Source organism: Rhinoraja longicauda, chromosome 15 (assembly GCF_053455715.1).
Source record: "Rhinoraja longicauda isolate Sanriku21f chromosome 15, sRhiLon1.1, whole genome shotgun sequence".
Lineage (NCBI taxonomy): Eukaryota > Metazoa > Chordata > Chondrichthyes > Rajiformes > Arhynchobatidae > Rhinoraja > Rhinoraja longicauda.
In genome coordinates this window covers 44,150,436-44,163,702 of record NC_135967.1, presented here as the reverse complement: position 1 = coordinate 44,163,702, position 13,267 = coordinate 44,150,436, and the positions used below count along the sequence as shown (strand labels likewise).

At 44.9% G+C, this 13,267-nt stretch overlaps 6 non-coding genes across 6 annotated transcripts; 1 reads left to right on the top strand and 5 right to left on the bottom strand.

The window, feature by feature from the left end:
• Positions 1-32: 32 nt before the first annotated feature.
• On the top strand, positions 33-146 carry trnal-caa (transfer RNA leucine (anticodon CAA)). Its single transcript has 2 exons — positions 33-70; positions 101-146. It is a non-coding gene; the product is annotated as a tRNA-Leu (tRNA).
• Positions 147-3,529: 3,383 nt separating this feature from the next.
• Positions 3,530-3,643, bottom strand: trnal-caa (transfer RNA leucine (anticodon CAA)). The gene is made up of 2 exons: positions 3,606-3,643; positions 3,530-3,575 (listed from the first exon to the last, which is right to left on the bottom strand). It is a non-coding gene; the product is annotated as a tRNA-Leu (tRNA).
• A 1,097-nt stretch (positions 3,644-4,740) lies between these two features.
• Positions 4,741-4,860, bottom strand: trnal-caa (transfer RNA leucine (anticodon CAA)). Its single transcript has 2 exons — positions 4,823-4,860; positions 4,741-4,786 (listed from the first exon to the last, which is right to left on the bottom strand). It is a non-coding gene; the product is annotated as a tRNA-Leu (tRNA).
• Positions 4,861-7,133: 2,273 nt separating this feature from the next.
• On the bottom strand, positions 7,134-7,247 carry trnal-caa (transfer RNA leucine (anticodon CAA)). Its single transcript has 2 exons — positions 7,210-7,247; positions 7,134-7,179 (listed from the first exon to the last, which is right to left on the bottom strand). It is a non-coding gene; the product is annotated as a tRNA-Leu (tRNA).
• A 1,385-nt stretch (positions 7,248-8,632) lies between these two features.
• On the bottom strand, positions 8,633-8,746 carry trnal-caa (transfer RNA leucine (anticodon CAA)). Its single transcript has 2 exons — positions 8,709-8,746; positions 8,633-8,678 (listed from the first exon to the last, which is right to left on the bottom strand). It is a non-coding gene; the product is annotated as a tRNA-Leu (tRNA).
• A 1,795-nt stretch (positions 8,747-10,541) lies between these two features.
• Positions 10,542-10,655, bottom strand: trnal-caa (transfer RNA leucine (anticodon CAA)). Its single transcript has 2 exons — positions 10,618-10,655; positions 10,542-10,587 (listed from the first exon to the last, which is right to left on the bottom strand). It is a non-coding gene; the product is annotated as a tRNA-Leu (tRNA).
• Between the last annotated feature and the right edge of the window lie 2,612 nt (positions 10,656-13,267).

Sequence of the window (13,267 nt, the reverse complement as noted above, 5' to 3'; positions counted from 1 at the left end):
TGAGGCTGGTAATCAGATGTATTTGTATAGATGTCAGGATGGCCGAGTGGTCTAAGGCGCCAGACTCAAGGAATAAAGTCCTTCTGCAGCAAAGCGGGTATTCTGGTCTCCAACTGGAGGCGTGGGTTCGAATCCCACTTCTGACATACACTTTTTCCTGCATTAAAATTTTTAATTTAAGACATATGGCATTCCATTTGTAAACTAATACTCTCAAGTTCCTTACTGCATTAAAATAATTTTATTAATACTCTCAAGTTCCTTGTTACATTAAAATGATTTTATTAATACTCTCAAGTTCCTTGTTACATTAAAATGATTTTACTAATACTCTCAAGTTCCTTGTTACATTAAAATGATTTTACTAATACTCTCAAGTTCCTTGTTACATTAAAATAATTTTAACATTTTCTTTTAAATAATCAAGCAAGCCATCCTGAATTAAATGGCTGGTGGACACAAAATGCTGGAGTAAGTAGTTGCTCTGGAGATTTCAGGCAGCATCTCTGGTGAGAAGGAATAGGTGACGTTTCTATCAGTCTGATGAAGGGTCTCAACCCTAAATGTTTTTACTCCAGCATTTTCGTAAACCAGAATCCGCAGTGACATCCCTTCCCTCCATTGTTGCGGCCTGGCCTGCTGAGTCACTGCAACCCCGTTGTCTTTCTCTTTTGTAAACCAGCATCTGTGGTTCTTTGTTTCCACAGTGAAAAGCTTTGTTTCGCATGCTTATCCAATGAATCAGATAACACCAAGCATAAATACAATCAAGCCAGACTCAAATACAATGCGTAGAGTGAGGAGAAAGAATATAGTTTCTCAGCATTGTAGTGAAACAGTTCCAGAGGAAAAAGTCCAATTTCCACAATGAGGTGGGTTGGAGAATCGGAACTGCACTTAACTTTGGGAAGAACAGTTCAGAAGCCTGGTTTATTAAGATTTATCTCGCAACATTTTAGATCATAATTGGAAAATAATTCAAAACACTTGCATGTAAGGCATCAAGTCAAGTCAAGTCAAGTCAAATTTATTTGTCACATACACATACATGATGTGCAGTGAAATGAAAGTGGCAATGCCTGCGGGTTGTGCACAAAAAGAATTACAGTTACAGCATATAAATAAAGTTAATAAGTTACTATTAGTGTCGACAAAAATTTAGTCTCTGGGGTTATAAAAGTTGACAGTCCTGATGGCCTGTGGGAAGAAGCTCCGTCTCATCCTCTCCGTTTTCACAGCGTGACAGCGGAGGCGTTTGCCTGATAGTAGCATCTGGAACAGTCCGTTACTGGGGTGGCAGGGGTCCCTCATGATCTTGCTTGCTCTGGATCTGCACCTCCTGATGTATAGGTCCTGCAGGGGGACGAGTGTAGTTCCTATGGTGCGTTCTGCCGAACGCACTACTCTCTGCAGGGCCATCCTGTCCTGGGCAGAGCTGTTCCCAAACCAGACTGTAATGTTGCCGGACAGGATGCTCTCTACAGCCCCAGAGTAGAAGCAATGAAGGATCCTCAGAGACACTGAATTTCCTCAGTTGTCTAAGGTGGTAAAGGCGCTGCTTAGCCTTACCCACCAGTGCGGCAATGTGCGTTGCCCACGTCAGATCCTCTGCGATGCGGACTCCCAAGTATTTAAAACTGCTCACCCTATCCACAATAGACCCATTTATCTCCAGTGGCGTGTACGTCCTTGGATGTTTAGCCCTTCTGAAGTCAACAATCAGCTCCTTTGTTTTAGTGACATTCAAGAGGAGGCTATTGTCCTGACACCAGAGTGCCAGATCAGCCACCTCCTCCCGGTAGGCCTTCTCATCGTTGTTGGAGATCCGGCCCACCACCACAGTGTCATCAGCAAACTTGATGATGGAGTTTGAGCTGAACCTGGCCCCACAGTCATGTGTGTACAGGGAGTACAGTAGGGGGCTAAGGACGCAGCCCTGGGGGGATCCTATGTTCAGGGTGAGGGAGCTAGATGTGTGTTCCCCCATCCTGACCACTTGGGGCCTGGCAGTGAGAAAGTCCAGGACCCAGGCACACAGAGGGGTGCTAAGCCCCAGTTCCAGCAGCTTCTCAACCAGTCTGCTGGGGACTATTGTGTTGAATGCTGAACTAAAGTCAATGAACAGCATCCTCACATAGCCCCCCTGGCTGTCCAGATGAGAGAGAGCGGTGTGTAGAACCTGGGAGACCGCATCATCCGTGGACCTGTTCGGACGGTATGCGAACTGTAGTGGGTCCATGTTGCGAGGAAGGAGGGCGCAGATGTGCTTCTTGACTAGCCTCTCAAAGCATTTCATGACAACCGACTTTACTTCCCCTGCGACCAGAAACTTAATTTCAATTAGCTCTATTTCCATTGTTTTCAAGGAGTCACTGCAGATGCTAATCTGTTGAGTTCCTCCAGCACTTACGCTAATAATCAGTGTTTTGCCCAATGATCCTAATATCAAATATCACCCGGTAAAAAGAGGAGCAACCATAATGGAATACATCAGTAACAAGGCAGGGGCTGTATGCTTCCAGCTTCGTACCATAGCTAAAATCAAACCATTCCTCCAATTTGACGACATTGAAAAAATCATTCACACATTCATTTCCTCCTGCCTAGACTACTGCAACTCCCTATACACTGGGATCAGCCAATCATCCCTGTCCCGCCTGCAATTGGTCCAAAACACCGCAGCGAGACTCCTGACGGGTACCCGTAAAAGGGACCACATCACCCCGATTCTGGCCTCTCTGCACTGGCTCCCAGTACGGTACAGAATAAACTTCAAGCTCCTCCTATTCACATACAAAGCCCTAAATGGGCTTGCCCCCCCCCCATATCAAAAATCTTCTAACCCACCACTCTATCTCCAGGTCCCTCAGGTCGGCCGACTTAGGGCTACTCACTATCCCGCGGTCTAGGCTTAAGCTCAGGGGTGACCGTGCTTTTGCGGTTGCAGCTCCGAGACTGTGGAACAGTATCCCTCTCCCCATCAGAACTGCCCCCTCCATCGAATCCTTTAAGTCCAGGCTCAAAACCTATTTCTACTCCCCAGCATTTGAGGCCCTCTGAGGGGGCGCTATAAACTGTTTGCGTATGTGCTGTTATGTTTGTGTGCCATTGTATGTTCGTTTCTTAGTACCTGAACTGATGTACATCACTTTGGTCAACGTGGGGTGTTTTTAAATGTGCTATGCAAATAAAATTGACTTGACTTGACTTGACGTAAACTATTCCGCATATTTCACCTTCATCCTGACACTGAAGACACAAGAACTGCAGACACTGAAGCAAAATGCAAATGTTCCCCCATCTTTCTGATGTCCTGTCACTGAAGATGGCTACACGCCTGTTATCCTACAACATAATCATAGTATGATAGAGAAATACAGCACAGAAAGAAAGGAAGGAGTTCCTCCTTCGGCCCACCCAGTTCCGTATGGAACTTCCTATTCGCAAATTAACCCTACATTAATTCCTTTTTATTGCTTAGAATTGTACCAAGGACTCTGGCGTTGTGAGTGCACCACAAAAGTTAATGTGTCAGAAGTGGGATTCGAACCCACGCCTCCAGTTGGAGACCAGAACACCCGCTTCACTGCAGAAGGAGTTTATTCCTTGAGTCTGGCGCCTTAGACCACTCGGCCATCCTGACATACACTGTCTGAAATATAACTGGCTTAAAAAGTGAGGAGCCACAGTCCCAGAGCATGGTATCTTTTTAACTGGGTAGTTAAATAAACAGGTAAAAAAGATAACTGAAGAAAAAAAAGAAATGCTGGTCTTTAAATCTCAAAGACTAGAGTAAGAATAAGAATAGTTTAGAGGAGAGTAAGTTTAAGAATAAGAGATAGGCCATTTAGAACGAAGACGAGCAAAAACTTTTTCACTCAGAGAGTTGTAAATCTGTGGAATTCACTGCCTCAGAAGGCAGTGGAGGCCAATTCTCTGAATGCATTCAAGAGAGAGCTAGATAGAGCTCTTAAGGATAGCGGAGTCAGGGGGTATGGGGAGAAGGCAGGAACGCGGTACTGATTGAGAATGATCAGCCATGATCACATTCAATTGCGGTGCTGGTTCGAAGGGCCGAATGGCCTACTCCTGCACCTATTGTCTATAGTATAGAGGAGTACTGTAGTACAGATGTTGCAACCAGTCAAATCTCTGAAACTGCTTATGTACCTACTGTGTATACTCTGTAAACTTTGTAATTTTGTCAGCGCCTTTATGTGGCGACTCTTGGGTATGCAAGCAAAAGAAAATCTCTGTGACGTCACATATGACAATAAAGTATTCATTCATACATTCATACTGTAGACAAGGAACTGCAGATTTACAAAAAAAAAGACACAAAATGCTGGAATAACAAAGTGCGGGTCAGGCTGCACCTCTGGCGAACATGGGTGGGCGACGTTTCGGTTTGGGACCCATCTTCAGACAGACCTGCTGAGTTACTCCAGCACTCTATTCCCTTATATATTCACCTTCATTCAGTCACAGAAGTTACGATGTTGGAATTTTGAGCAAAACACAAATTGCTCCCCCAGCACTTTGTGTTTTCCTGTCATTGAAGAGGGCAGCGTGTCTGTTGTCCTACAACATTGTCATAGTGTGATATGACACGGAAAGAGTCCCTTCAGGCCACTCTCACCAACTATCCCATTTGCAATAATCCTACATTAATTTCATTTTTATTGGTTTTTGAATTGAACACAAGGCATTGACGCTGTGAGTGTGGCCCAAAATGTAGTGTGTCAGAAGTGGGATTTGAACCCACGCCTCCAGTCGGAGACCAGAACACCCACTTTACTGCAGAAGCAGAAGGACTTTATTCCTTGAGTCTGGCGCCTTAGACCACTCGGCCATCCTGACATACACTGCATGGAAAATAACTGGCTTAAAAAGTGGGGAGTCAAAGACTCAGAAAGATTTGATGTCTTTATAACAAGTGTAAAAGAATTATTTTTTTGTAGTGCTGCTTTTTCTTTTAAAAAAAAGAGCATAGAAAAGAGTAGAAGCAAATCTCTGATGAATCCACATTTGGTGAAACACCACACCATAACTCCAAAAGTAAATTGCAATGAAGATTACTCAAAATAGAGTTGTAATTCTTGAAATTTAAGGATAAAGGATCAAGGGATTGCAGTTTTCATGATTGGAAACTAACCAAAATGCTGGAGGGAGACTATTTCGTCTGATTTGAGAGTTAAAAACTTGGGGTTGAATAGTTTACAGCGCATAATGCATAACGAGGGATTATGCTTACGTACTGTAAGCTATTCTGAATAACTCACCTTGATCCTGACACTGAAGACACAAGGAACTGCAGATGCTGGAATTTTAAGGATAACACAAAGTGTTCCCCCAGAACTTTGTGTTTTCCTGTCACTGAAAATGGCTACGTGTTTGTTACCCAGCAATGTAATCATCGTGTGATATGGCACAGAAAGAGTCACTTCAGCCCACTGAATCTGCACAGACGACCCCATTTCCACTAATGTGTAGGAAGGAACTGCAGATAGACACAAAAAGCTGGAGTAACTCAGCGGGACAGGCAGCATCTCTGGAGAGAAGGAATGGGTGATGTTTCACGTTGCCACCTCCAACAGCATCCCACCACTAGTCACATTTTCCCATCTCCACCACTTTCCACCTTCCGCAGAGACCATTCCCTCCGCAACTCCCTGGTTAAAGTTATCCACTTTAGTGGTAAGAACAGGAAGGCAGATTATTATCTGAATGGTGTCAAGTTAGGAAAAGGGGAAGTACAACGAGATCTGGGTGTCCTAGTGCATCAGTCACTGAATGCTGTTTTTTCTGCTTCTGCACCTTGAAGCTCTCTGTGCTAAAGTCTTGGCACAGAACAACCTCCTGTGTTGCTTGGCCGGATCGTCATGGGGTGCCAGGACATCTACTCTTCGAACCAGTGCTCTTGCACTCGTGTACAGCGCCGCTGAGTACGCCACCCTCAACGACACCATGCGGATCATCACTGGCTGCCTACGCCGGATGGCCTACTGTTGCACCTATTGTCCATTGTCTATTATCTATTGTCTTAACTCATCCCTTCCTACCCAAACCACCCCCTCCCCAGGTACTTTCCCCTGCAACCGCAGTAGATGCAACACCTGTCGCTATACCTCCTCCCTCGACTCTGTCCAGGGACCCCGATAGTCCTTTCAGGTTAGGCAGAGGCTCACTTGTACCTCCTCCAACCTCATCTACTGTATCCGTTGCTAAAGATGTGGACTCTCAAACATCGGCGAGGCCAAACACAGACTGGGCCATCGTTTCGCAGAACACCTTCGCTGAGGCCGCCTGAACCAACCTGATCTCCCGGTTGCTGGACACTTTAATTCTCCTTCCCATTCCTACACAGACCTTTCTGCAGGGGTGCAGTGCTGCCGGGGCTCGCCGGAGCCATGCTCCGGCACCTCTGTAAAAAAAAGCCAAAATAAACAGCGGGGTATTTTTTCTAGCGGGGAATTTAACAGTGGCTGCACCAGCACCAGTGACAGCTCCGGCACCTAAATAATTAGCACTGCAACACCTCCTTGCTGTCCTTGGTCTCCTCCATTGTCAGAATGCGGCTAAATGCAAATTGGAGGAATAGCATCTCATATTTCGCTTGGGCAGCTTACAGCCCAGTGGTATGAATATTGATTTCTCTCACTTCAGGTAGCCACGGCATTCCCTCTCTCTCTATCCCACTAGCTTCTCATTTTCACCCAACAAACAGCTAACAGGTGGTATGGGGAGAAGGCAGGAACGGGGTACTGATTGAGAATGATTAGCCATGATCACATTGAATGGCGGTGCTGGCTCAAAGAGCCGAATGGCCTACTCCTGCACCTATTGTCTATTGTCTATTGTCTAACAATGGCCTGTTTCCTTTATCATCGTTACTTTTTTTCATATCTTTCATTCATTGTTCTTTATCTCTCCACATCACCGTCTTATCCCTAATCAGTCTGAAGAAGGGTCTCGACCCGAAACATCACCCATTCCTTCTCTTCAGAGATGCTGCCTGATCCGCTGAGTTACTCCAGCTTTTTGTGTCTATCACCCATTTCTATGAATCTCATTTTTATGGTTAGAATTGAACCCAAGTCTCTGGCGCTATGAGTGTTGCCCAAAATGTAGTGTGTCAGAAGTGGGATTCGAACCCACGCCTCCAGTTGGAGACCAGAATACCCGCTTGACTGCAGAAGGACTTTATTCCTTGAGTCTGGCACCTTAGACCACTCGGCCATCCTGACATACACTGCATGGCTAACCAAACGCAGGCTCGGCGATCGTTTCGCTCAACTCCTTCGCTCAGTCCGTCTTAACCAACCTGATCTCCCAGTGGCTGAGCACTTCAACTCCCCCTCCCACTCCCAGTCTGACCTTTCTGTCATGGGCCTCCTCCAGTGCCATAGTGAGGCCCACCGGAAATTGGAGGAACAGCACCTCATATTTCGCTTGGGCAGCTTGCAGCCCAGCGGTATGAACATTGACTTCTCCAACTTTAGATAGTTCCTCTGTCCCTCTCTTCCCCTCCCCCTTTCCAGTTCTCTCTCTATCTTCCTGTCTCCACTTATATCCTTCCTTTGTCCCACCCACCTGACATCAGTCTGAAGAAGGGTCTCGACCCGAAACGTCACCCATTCCTTCTCTCCTGAGATGCTGCCTGACCTGCTGAGTTACTCCAGTATTTTGTGAATAACTACCTTCGATTTGTACCAGCATCTGCAGTTATTTTCCTACACTGCATGGATAATAACTGTGTTACAAATGAGGAACCAAAGACTCAGCGAGATTTGATGTCCTAAACATTGAGTAGTTAAATGAATAAGTATAAAAGATATTTAAAAAAAGAAATGCAGATCTTTATATCTAAAAGACTAGCGTACAAGATAATAGAAATGATGTTGCAACTATTCAAATCTCTGTTGAATCCACATTTGGAGTAGATTAGGTGTCATGCCTCAGAAAGGATGTATATGTCTTTGAAGAGGATTTACAGAGTCAATCCAGAACTCCAAAGATAAATTACAATGAAGATTACTCAAAGTAAAATTGTATTTCCTGAAATTTAAAGACAGAGCGTCAAGGAATTGAAGTTTTTATGATTACATAAGGGAACCAAAACGGTAGAGAGCAACAATTTCTGCTGATTTGAGTGTTATGCACTTGCGAGTTAATAGTTCACAGTGTTTAAGCCTAACAAGGGGTTATGCTTATGTACTGTAAACTGTTCCGAATATTTCACCTTCATCTACTAAAGACACGAGGAACAGCAGACGCTTGAATCTTGAGCAAAACACAAGGTGTTCCAGCAGCAGTTTGCGTTTTTCTGTCACTGAAATGTGTCCGAAGAAAGGTCCTGACTTGAAACGTCACCCATCCATGTTCTCCAGGGATGTTGCCTGACCCGGTGAGTTACTCCAGCACTTGTCTGTTTTCATGGCTACCTGTCTGCTATCCTACAACTCTATCCAAGTGTGATAGAGCAATACAGCACAGATAGAGACCGTTTAGCCCATGAGCCGTCCTATTTGTACTAATCCTACTATTTGTACTAATTCTACATTAATCTCATTTTTATTGATTAGAATTGAATCCCATCACTGGCATTGTGAACGCAGCCCAAAATGTAGTATGTCAGAAGTGGGATTCGAACCCACGCCTCCAGTTGGAGACCAGAACACCCGCTTCACTGCAGAAGGACTTTATTCCTTGAGTCTGGCGCCTTAGACCGCTCGGCCATCCTGACATACACTGCATGGAAAATAAAGTGCTTAAAGAATGAAGATGCAAAAACACAGCAAGAATTATAAGGTCACAAGGTCATAAGTGATAGGAGCAGAGTTAGGCCATTCGGTCCATCAAGTCTACTCCACCATTCAATCATGGCTGATCTATCTCTCCCTCCTAACCCCATTCTTCAGCCTTCTCCCCATAACCTCGGACACCCGCACTAATTAAGAATCTATCTATCTTTCCTTAAATATATCCACTGACATGGCTTCTACAACCTTCTGTGGCAAAGAATTACACAGATTCACCACCCTCTGACTAAAGAAATTTCTCCTCATCACTTTCCTAAAAGAACATCCTTTAATTCTGAAAGAATTGATGTCCTTATATCTGGATAGTTAAAAGTTAAATAAATAACGGTCCTTATATCTGAGCGATTAAAGTACAGTGGAGTAGAACTGATTTCGCAACCAATCAACTCACTGATCAAACCACATTTGGAATCATTTTGGTGAAACAATTGATAAAGGGTGTGAAGAGAATTTATAGAGGCAAACAGGATCTCCAAAAGTATTTTAGTATGAGAGTTTACTCAAAGTAGAGTCGTATTCCTTATAAATTAAAGATAAATGATGAAGGAATTCAAGTTTTTACGTGTAAAATCATGAGAGGAATAGATTGGGTATATGCACGGAATCTCTTGCCCAAAATAGGGGAATTGAGGACCAGAGGACATAGGTTCAAGGTGAAGGGGAAAAGATTTAATAGGGGTAACCTTTTCACACAAAGGGTGGTGGGTGTATGGAACGAGCTGCCAGAGGAGGTAGTTGAGGCTGGGACTATCCCATTGCTTAAGAAACAGTTAGACAGGTACATGGATAGGACAGGTTTAGAGGGATAAGGGCGAAGTGCGGGCAGGTTGGACTAGTGTGGCTGGGACATGTGAGCCGGTGTTGGCAAGTTGGGCTGAAGAGTCTGTTTCCACACTGTATCGCTCTGTGACACTGTGACTGCAGAGGAGAACCAAAGTCCGAGAGAGAGATTATTTCTGCTGAGTTGAGGGCAAAGAACCTGGAGGTGAGTGAATGGGGTTATTCTTACGTGCTGTTAACTATTTCCTAATATATTCATAAGTTCACGCTCATCAGTCATGGGACCAGAATTAGGCCATTCGGCCTATCAGGTCTACTCTGCCATTACATCATGGCTGATCTACCTTTCCCTCTCAACCCCATTTTCCTGCCTTCTCCCCAGAACCCATGAGTCCCATACCAATCAAGTATCTGACAATCTCCACTTTAAAAATACCCGATGACTTGGCCTCCACAGTCATCTGTGGCAATGAATTCAGAAGCAAGGAACTACCGATGCCAAGTTACAAAAAAAGACACAAAGTGCTGGAGTAACTCAGTGGGTCATGCAGCATCTCTGGAGAACATGGATACGTGATATTTTGAGTTGGGACCCTTCTTCAAATTGACCCACTCAGTTACTCCAGCACTTTGTGTCCTAATATATTCACCTTCATCCTGTCACTGAAGGCACAAGGAACTGCAGATGCTGGAATCTGGAGCAAAACGCAAAGTCTCCCTTCAGTACTTAGTGTTTTCCTGTCACTGAAGATGGCTACATGTCTGTTATCCTACAACATAATCATGAAGTGATAGAGAAATACAGCACAGAAAGTGTCCCTTCGGCCCACCGAGTTTGCACTACCCATCTCATTTGCATTAATCCTACATTAATCACGTTGGTGTTGATTAGTAGAGAACCCAAGATTCTTTTGTTGTGAGTGCACCCAAAATGATGTGTGTCAGAAGTGGGATTCGAACCCACGCCTCCAGTTGGAGACCAGAACACCCACTTGGCTGCAGAAGGACTTTATTCCTTGAGTCTGGCGCCTTAGACCACTCGGCCATCCTGACATACACTGTCTGAAATATAATTGGGTTGGAAAATGAGGAGCCAAAGACTCAGAGATTTAATGTCCTGAAAAATGAACAGGATTAAAAAAAACAAAATGCTGATCTTTAATTCTTAAAGACTAGCATACAAAAGAATAGAAGTAATGTTGCAACTATTCAAATATCTGATGAAACCACATTTGGAGTATATTTGGTGCCACGCCTCACAATAAATGAATGAATGAATGAATGAATGAATGAATGAATGAATAGGTTTATTGGCCAAGTACGTACACAAGTATGTGCCTTGGTGCTCCGCTCGCAAGTAACAACATGAACAATTAAGAATAAAGCATAAAACATTTAAACATTAAGAATACAACATTACGGTTTAAATATATGAGTGAAATAAACCAGAGCAAAAAGAGACTACAGACTTTTGGTTATTGTGTAGAGCTACTACTACTGTTTTTATGTCTGGCTGTGGCTGCTTTGACAGCCCGGAGTCGCCTTCCAGAGGGAAGTGCTTCGAAGAGTTTGTAGCCAGGGTGAGAGGGGTCAGAGATGATCTTGCCTGCTCGCTTCCTGGCCCTTGCAGTGTACAGTTCGTCAATGGGGGGAAGGTTGCAGCCAACAACCTTCTCAGCTGATCGCACGATTCGTTGCAGCCTCCAGATGTCGTGCTTGGTGGCTGAGCCAAACCAGACCATGATGGAGAAGGTGAGGACGGACTCAACGATGGCAGTATAGAATTGGACCATCATTGCCTGTGGCAGATTGTGTTTCTCAGCTGCCGCAGGAAGTACATCCTCTGTTGGGCCTTTTTGACTGTGGAGTCGATGGTGGCCCCCCATTTAAGGTCCCTGGAGATGATTAGTTCCAAGGAACTCAAATGACTCCACAGATGTGACTGTGGTATTGTTGATGGTGAGTGGGGGGAAGGGATGGGGAAGCTTTCCTAGTCTACAATTAGTTCCACTGTCTTAAGAGCATTGAGCTCCAGGTTGTTGCGATGGCACCAGGACGCCAGCTGTGTCACTTCCCCTCTGTAGGCAGATTCCTCCCCATCCTGGATCAGTCCAATCAGGGTGGTGTCATCCGCAAACTTGAGGAGCTTGACAGAGGAGTCTGTGGAGGTGCAGTCATTGGTGTAGAGAGAGTAAAGGGGAGGGGAGAGTACGCAGCCCTGGGGTGCTCCTATGCTGAGGGTCTGTGGGTCCGAGATGTGCTTTCCCAGCCTCACATGCTGCTTCCTGTCTGTCAGGAAGTCGATGATCCACTGACAGAGGGGTTCAGGCACAGTCAACTGGGAGAGTTTGAAGTGTAGTAGCTCTGGCGCAGTGGTGTTAAATGCAGAGCTAAAGTCCACAAACAAAATCCTGGCATAGGTCCCCTTGGGGTCTAGGTGCTGGAGGATGAAGTGCAGGCTGAGGTTGACTGCGTCATCCACCGATCTATTGGCCCGGTATGCAAACTGCAGGGGATGTATATGTCCTGTGAAGAGGATTTATAGAGTCAATCCAGAACCCCAAAGGTAAATTGTAATGAAGATTTCTCAAAGTAGAGTTGTATTTCTTGGAATTTAAAGAAAAAGCTTCAAGGGATTGATGTTTTTACGATTGTAGAGTGCAACCAAAATGGTAGAGAGAGGCTATTTCTGGTGATTTGAAGGTTGGAACTTGGGGGTGAATGGTTTACAGTACATAAGCATAACTAAAGCATAACTGATAGTTATGTACTGTAAACTATTCCCTAAATCTATTCCCTAAAATATTCACCTTCATCCTGTGGAGCCACAAAATGCAGGAATAACTCAGCAGGATAGAGAATTGGTTGGCGGACAGGAAGCAAAGAGTAGGAATAAACAGGTCAATAGACAATAAGTGCAGGAGTAGGCCATTCAGCAGGCCTTCGAGCCAGCACCGCCATTCAATGCGATCATGGCTGATCACTCTCAATCAGTACCCCGTTCCTGCCTTCTCCCCATACCCCCTCACTCCGCTATCCTTAAGAGCTCTATCCAGCTCTCTCTTGAAAGCATCCAACGAACTGGCCTCCACTGCCTTCTGAGGCAGAGAATTCCACACCTTCACCACTCTCTGACTGAAAAAGTTCTTCCTCATCTCTGTTCTAAATGGCCTACCCCTTATTCTTAAACTGTGGCCCCTTGTTCTGGACTTCCCCAACATTGGGAACATGTTTCCTGCCTCTAATGTGTCCAATCCCCTAATTATCTTATATGTTTCAATAAGATCCCCCCTCATCCTTCTAAATTCCAGTGTATACAAGCCTAATTGCTCCAGCCTTTCAACATACGACAGTCCCGCCATTCCGGGAATTAACCTAGTGAACCTACGCTGCACGCCCTCAATAGCAAGAATATCCTTCCTCAAATTTGGAGACCAAAACTGCACACAGTACTCCAGGTGCGGTCTCACCAGGGCCCGGTACAACTGTAGAAGGACCTCTTTGCTCCTATACTCAACTCCTCTTGTTATGAAGGCCAACATTCCATTGGCTTTCTTCACTGCCTGCTGTACCTGCATGCTTCCTTTCAGTGACTGATGCACTAGGACACCCAGATCTCGTTGAACATCCCCTCTTCCTAACTTGACACCATTCAGATAATAATC